The sequence below is a fragment of the Oncorhynchus kisutch genome, linkage group LG5, assembly GCF_002021735.2.
Source record: "Oncorhynchus kisutch isolate 150728-3 linkage group LG5, Okis_V2, whole genome shotgun sequence".
NCBI lineage: Eukaryota > Metazoa > Chordata > Actinopteri > Salmoniformes > Salmonidae > Oncorhynchus > Oncorhynchus kisutch.
Window position 1 is genome coordinate 33,347,550 of NC_034178.2, and position 6,778 is coordinate 33,354,327.

General features: G+C 41.9%; 1 protein-coding gene across 14 annotated transcripts in view; it reads left to right on the plus strand.

Annotated features, from left to right (window-relative positions):
- The window catches only part of LOC109890932 (forkhead box protein P1-B-like), a 208,078-nt gene that overhangs the window by 104,687 nt on the left and 96,613 nt on the right, over window positions 1-6,778 (plus strand). Inside the window, exon 1 of one of the 14 annotated variants that reach the window (XM_031824897.1) lies at window positions 5,323-5,664. The exons of the other annotated variants lie outside the window; for them this stretch is intronic. The gene's annotated coding sequence lies outside the window, so the exon portion shown is untranslated. Of the gene's footprint in view, window positions 1-5,322; window positions 5,665-6,778 lie in introns of those variants that run through there. 14 annotated transcript variants of the gene reach the window in all.

A 6,778-nucleotide genomic window follows, 5' to 3' on the forward strand; every position in this document is an offset into this window, starting at 1 on the left:
TTGAAAGAAGATGAATGAAAAGATGATTTTTATGTCCATGTTTTTTTTTTCTTTCTCCAAATGACCCTTTATCATTAGATAATGATATAATGCATTCATGGAAAATGGGGACAGGTGTGTGCATACATGTTGTTCATGTCCACAAACAAGTGGCACACAATTCTTTCTCTGAAGGGAAATTACCTGAAACGACCGTATTATTCTTAAAGAGATCAATGGAAAGAGTGTTCACAGAATCACAACATAGGTAATTGTTGAAAGCGGTTTGGTACCTTCATTAGAGAAGCAGTAGCTCATGGTCTCTCATTGTGTATTGTTTGCTCTGTGAGGGTAAACATGTTTGTCACACAGAGGTGTATTTATGCTGATCAAACAGTTCAGCCAGGGGATTGCCAATGCCAAGGTCTTTTGGCTCCTTTCAGAGATGAACACCCGTGCTGCACAAACCTCCCTTACGATTCGAAAACGTACCCTTTTGTCTTTCCCTGAAAGCATCACGTCTAGCTCCAACACGGCATCTCCTTTGTATTTTGAAGGCGCGGGGGGACGATGCATTTTATGGAGTTAACACTGACAATAGAATTGCCCTTCAGCAAGAATGCTTTTCTGTTTTGTACCATAAAGAATATTATTTTTCTGCCAGCCAATTTTCTCTTTTAGTCTCTAATTGGCTACATAAATCTCTGGCGTTGAGGGTGAAGAATGTTGCGGTGTCACAGAGTGTAATCTTCACCCTTATTTACCAATTCATTAAGATTCATTGATGCAGGATCGGCGAGAGGAAATGACAGCATAAATCAGACCTCCAACATAATGACCCTAATCAGTTGGGAATTGCAGAAAATGTCATCATGAACTATGTCCTTGTATTAGTGCCACTGTACATTGTCATTGCGCTGCTTTATGAGTGGGACGCATCCTCCTGACATCGGGCTGTATTTAACCAAAAAGAGTTGTTAAAAACTGATTCCATTAAAGCACTGAGATTCATACAAGGTCTTTCAGTATTTAGCCCGGTGCCCTTTACCTTCAATTTAACTGCTTAACGGAAGGCACGTACCCCTCCTTTTTAACCCACCGTGTCCTCTCTCTGGAAAGGTAGAGCTTATAAAATAATGACACAACCCAGCACGGTAACGTCTAGGAGACACAGCACCTGAAGATGCAGTGGGAGGGGTCAGGAGTCTGACCACTCCCATGCCAGAAGCAATGAATGGGATGCCAACATGTATTTGGTCCTTTGTCCTGATTGGTTAATGGCCACCCATTACTTATCCAATCAGTTGAAAGAAGCCATTAGCGAATGTGCTTGAGGTGGATGTTGTTTAGTTACTGTCAAGATAACACTGCTTTTTCTGCAGTTTTCCACACAATTGCATTGATTTGAACTTGAGTAGAATGACGTCCTCATCTCATAGAATTTAGTAGCAGCATCTTGGCTCATTGGAGGCCATTGAGATTCATTATTTGTAATATGTTCTCTTTATGTCTAAACTTGTGGTTAGCACTCTGGGCCTAAATGATCGCTCGGCTGCAATTAAACTGGTCCCACACATTACTTTCTGTATAATCCTCCAACTCAAGCACTTTCAGAATGGAATTGTATTGATTCTGTTATGTGTTTATTAGAATACCTCACACACGTTGGGCAATAGTTAAATATTAAGTTTCTCTCATCACACAAGATAACTATTGAAGCCAAATGCCCATTGCATTTCCTTGCCATTATTTGTGTATAAAGGTTAATGATTGTGGCTGGCAATCAAAAGCTGAACTTTATCTCTGTGTAACTAACTCCAAACAATGGAACTGGGAGATAAGCACCTGTACTGCACTGTACTCAGCAGTGACACATTTTACACCGTTTGAGTATGGAACACAGCTCAGTGAATGTGGTAAGACTAATGTAGCAGGGGGGAGACAGAACTCTTGTATTTACTGCTGTTGACGATAACGATGCTATTGAATAGTGGGGTAATAGACAGTGTCTGTACCTAACAATGCCAGGAACCTTTTCCAACAATGATATAACTGTAGAAAGTTGCAAAGACTCAGAGTTGTCAATGCACATCAGCAAGTGGGTAAGTTTACAAGTCCCCCCCCCCCCCCCAAGACAGTGTTTCTAATAATATGGCCCTCATATGGTTTAGGAACAGAGCATTAATTAGATAAGTTCATAGGCTAAACTTCCTTTCCCTAGGAAAATGCATCTGACACATTTCCTCCTTGCAAGTCCACATTTCCACCCCCTTGGGAATGGGCCTTGCATGAATTCTAGTAAAAATGATTAAAAATATATGACACACTTTTTAAGTAATGTTAAAACAATAAGCGTTTTTACAGGTCCCGTAGGATGCGGAGAGATTGAAGTCTGTGTTTTTCTTTCGGCGTGTGTGTTTGACAGTTCTAATTGGTAAGATGAGCTTGAGGGCAGCGAGGCCTGCTTTTCCCACGCATTGGGTCTGGTCAGGAAAGAGGCCCACGTCTCTCGATGTCTGTCCTCTCGCTGCAGTGTTAATCGGTGTGAGCCTCGTGTGAGTGAGATTATCAAAGTCAAATGAAGGAGAGTCGTTGAGGAATGTGTGGTAAACCACTCCTAAAAGCAGTTCACATCACACCAGTACTTTTCCATTCATGTACTACCGTTTTGAAAGTCGTTTCTGTTTACTTAATCTCAATTGGCCGTTGTGTACTAAAAATACTGTGCCCTGCCTTACTTTTGCACATTCCGTCATTGTCTCTGCTCAGCAGGCCTGTACGTTTTGGTGTATATGGGAAGGCTTCATGCCAAGGAGACAAACTGTTTGGTGTATTTTCTGAAATGATGTATCTACTTAGCCTCCCTACTGGAGAGTGTGCCTTCTGCTCCCATCCTTGTTGTTCATTTATCTGAGCTTGTAGTGTGGTAATAGGTTCATATTCATATGAATCATCATCCTCAGTATCAGTGGATGTCAAGCCCATTTCTCTGTATAAAGTGTAGTAATACATTTGAATCAGAATTTTACGCTTGAGGATCCCATTATATTCTTCACAATGTGTCATAAATATGTGTTTGGGCTCTTCCCTTTGCCCTCACTATATGGGGGTAAATGGGTTTGGGGCATAACTGAAATGAGAATGAAGGTTGTTTGGGAGGTGAGATGAGACAGGAAACTAAACACTCAGGGGTAGCTAGGCCTCACTGACTGGATTCACATGAGCAGATGGCAACTTGTATGCATGAAACATTCATGAACAAGGTGACGTGCAGCTTGAAATTGCCCGCACCAATTTCTCTTTTGTGCTTGTTGTAATCGTTACCTGTTTCTGAATAGTTTATTATTTGCTCTAACGTGAATGGCGTAACACAGATCTCACACTGTGTGTATGTTTGACTCAAAGTCAAACCAATATTATTTTATTTGAAAGAAATAGATTCAGTATTCATTGTATAACCACAGTATTCATTGTATAACCACAGTATTCATTGTATAACCACAGTATTCATTGTATAACCACAGTATTCATTGTATAACCACAGTATTCATTGTATAACCACAGTATTCATTCCAGTATTATATGGGTAAATTATGGGGCACCTGCAGTTAAATTATTTCTCTGTTTGTCGGGTTGAAAACAACATTGCTTGTTTTTCCGTCGACTTGTCCTGTTGTTATTGGGAACAGCTTCTGGGGCCCTCAGACATCCTTTGTTGTTTCCAAACCCTAGTTACTGAATAATTAAAGCAGGTAAATGTTTAACATGTTTTACAAGTTTCTTGCTGTGGTGTCGTTGAAGACACTCTGTGTTGGGTCTGTAGTAAAAGTGTCTCTACTGCCGTGTTTTCCCTCAATCCTGATGCCTCGATCAGACCGACAGCTTCGTCTCAGAGCATTTTGTATTATTCTCTAAATAAATCTGACACTCCATTTAGTATATGTATATGGTCCATCACCCATTTTGTATGTAATGAATTACAATTTGTATTATATGTTACAAATTTGCAAAAACTTAGAATATGTTTATGATATGTTACGAATTCTAGCTAGGTGCCAATGTTAACTAGCTGGCTAACGTTAGTTAGGCTAGGGGTTAGAGGTTTGGGTTAAGGTTAGGTTTAAGTTTAGGAGTTAGGTTAAAAGGGTTAAGGTTAGGGGAGGGGTTAGCTAACATGCTAAGTAGGTTGAAAGTAGCTGAAAAGTTGCTAATTAGCTAAAATGCTAAAGTTGTGTGTGATGAGATTCGAACTTGCAATATTTAGGTTACTAGACAATCGCGTTATACACTACTTTCATTTTGTTATACGTTACTCACTAAAAGTAACATATCATACTAATTTGAATATCCCAGATTTAAGTTTACTATGTTGCATCTAGTCTATGAGACCAGGCTGTGCACCAATACCAGCTAATAAATTCTACAGTCAAATGTTTTTCATTATGTAATCCAACATTTGTACTGGATATGTGTGCAACAAAAGTTCAACAGTCCCCCATTGTTACTATTCCTATCAACTCCCGAGTGGCGCAGTGGTATCAGTGCAAGAGGCATCACTACAGTCCCTGGTTCGAATCCAGGCTGCATCATCTCCGGCCATCCGATAGGGGCGGTGCACAATTGGCCCAGCGTCGTCCGGGGTAGGCCGTCATTGTAAATAAGAGTTTGTTCTTAACTGACTTGTCTAGTTAAATAAAGGTTCCATTTAAAAATCAAGTCTACGCAGACAATTGGATGCATACGTTGGAATGATCAAACATACAGTATGCACCACACAGAATGCACTGCAACTGCCTCTGCAATGGCATGCTGCAAGACAAACGCAGCGTTCCATTTGAAATGAATGTACTTCTGGTATACCAAAACACATTCACACTTAAGGTTTGAGCGAGGCTAGAGGAGGCTCTCTTCACCAGCCCACAACACCCTCCTCACCTCCGTCCACCCCCTCTCCGTTCACATTCATGGTGGCCGCCAGGCCAGCAGCTGTAACACACCACCTTAATGCTTCTTCAAATGTCAGGAGAATGACTGTTTGTTTGTCTTGAGTTTTCCCCAGCCATTTATTCTAGCTGGCTCTGCATTTGCATCGACCTTGATTTTCTAAGCCTGGCCCCTTTCTCCTCCCAGAGCCTGTTTACATTAGGCCTGCCCTGAGTGTCACCTATGAAATCTGTTGATCATTCCACCTGGTTAATGTTAAATTGGTCCTGCAAAGAGATGTTTGTTCATAAACACAAACCCCCCCCCGCTCCCCCTGTTTACTGTAGCCATGGCAGCAATCAGTTATTAAACAAATAGCTGCTTTGTTTGCTGGTGTGAGTGGCTGGTTATCCCCTACAAGGTCTGGAAGGAACTTTTAAAAAGCTTATGTTGTGTCTCTGTGAAAAAGGGGTGGAGGGATAGAGGGGAAGCCCTGTTCCTACAATGTTGTAACAGTCGTCTTGAGATATGCTTTTCTTATCTACGACTTTTGGTTGAAGTGGCTGATGAGATTAGAGGCTTGTTTGGTCTCACTGTAAAGTCTCTGTTGGCGGAATGTCATCGGTGCCGTCAGTTTTCCTTCTCGGAGAAGAGAAGGGCGAGGGATTCTTCGTTGAGTGTCAAGCGAGCCCAGATATTGTGGCAGACACTTCTGAGTGATCCACATGGTTCTGGATTACGGAGGCCTAGGCTACGTTTAAGGTAAATACGAGGGAGGTTCAGGGACCCAGTCCAATTCCGACTGTCTGTTCTGCTCAGTCCAATATAGGGGTTATTTTCTTTAAATGTTTTTTTCGGGTACTATGAGAGGACTGATCGTGGATCTTTGAACACATGTTCATTCAACTATTTGTAAACAAGGTTATCAGCACTGGCATTTTTTTTGTTATTCTCATGTTTGTCTTCAGACTTATCTTCATAACATTGAGCCAAAATAAAACTGAACACAAAACTCTCAAAACCTTGAAAACCCATCCAGGGGAAGCATTATGGTGTCGCGCCACCTTGGTACAAGCTGTTTGTGTTGTCTAGTCTAGCAACCAAGCCTAACCTAAACAGGCAGCATCGAAATGCACCTCTCCCTTTGTCTTCTCCTTTGTCTGTCTTTATCTCTTCCTAAAGAATGTTGTGCTTTTGTTGTGTGCTTGTGTAAACAGGGGCTATGTGAGATCTATGCAAGCCGGAGCAGGTGGCCATGGAGGGTTTTCTGTCATGAGCATTAAAGAAAAACAGAACATGGGGAAAGGTCACGGCACAGCTGCGCAGGCCGACCCTACCTTGGATTGTTGACTGAATCGAGCTCTTGAATTCCAGGCTGCCATGGCGAGGGAAAGGCGTTTGAATTAGATTGAGGCTCGGCGTGGAGCAGTGAGTGGATACGATACGAGACTGACAGGCTTGATTAGCCCTTGGTGCTGTGCCATGCTCTGAACCTGTCTGTTCAGGTGGGCGTTGCATGTGACTGTGTTTTTAATGTACTCCCCATATTAGAGGAACAAAAGCAAAACACCAACAAACAGAAACTCTGACCTTTTTTGATGATCCACTGTTTGTTCCAAACACTTGTTGTGTTTTGCAACCAGACATTCCCCCACCACCCCCCTCCAGAAGAACAGACATCTGATGATCAACAGAGAAGCAAAGCGTCTGTTTTGTGGACCGCCGTTTGCCTCATTCTAATCTCCTGGAATATCAGTTATTTAGAGCTTTTTGTTTTTGTTGTTATATTTAGGGCTGACATGCCTCATAAACAAGCAGGCCTGTTTCTCATGAACTGCCCCCTCATTTCTGTGTGTGTGTGTGTGTGTGTGTGTGT